Here is a 438-nt window from a genome sequence, read left to right as displayed (position 1 = left end):
TCAAGAGATAAAGAGCTTATATATATCCTGACAGACAGATAACCACACGTCTCTTATCCAACCCTATTGTTCCCATGACACTTTTGTCACATGACACATGCGTCATGAGACGGTGACATCATGACAAGCGCCGGCATGTCAAAGCTCTTGACTGAATGTATGGGAAAGGTGTTGACAGCTCTAACGATGCGATGATTCCCTTGACATGACAGGGACGTGGTTTTGACAGCTGTGTAAACAATGGCTGACGGAGAGGTGTTTTAAAGGTAGATTTTTATTTTAAGTGAAATATATATGATAGAAGGAGAAGGTTTGGAAAAAAAAGGTGAATATGATAAAAGGTGAATTTTGTAAATGGAAATGATGATTATGATACAAGAAAATGATGAATAGTATTAGGTAATTAGGATATATATATAAGGAATTGAAAGTAAAACG

The sequence above is a fragment of the Penaeus monodon genome, chromosome 19, assembly GCF_015228065.2.
Source record: "Penaeus monodon isolate SGIC_2016 chromosome 19, NSTDA_Pmon_1, whole genome shotgun sequence".
Lineage (NCBI taxonomy): Eukaryota > Metazoa > Arthropoda > Malacostraca > Decapoda > Penaeidae > Penaeus > Penaeus monodon.
The sequence above is the reverse complement of the archived record's forward strand: the minus strand, read 5'-3'. Positions refer to the sequence as shown.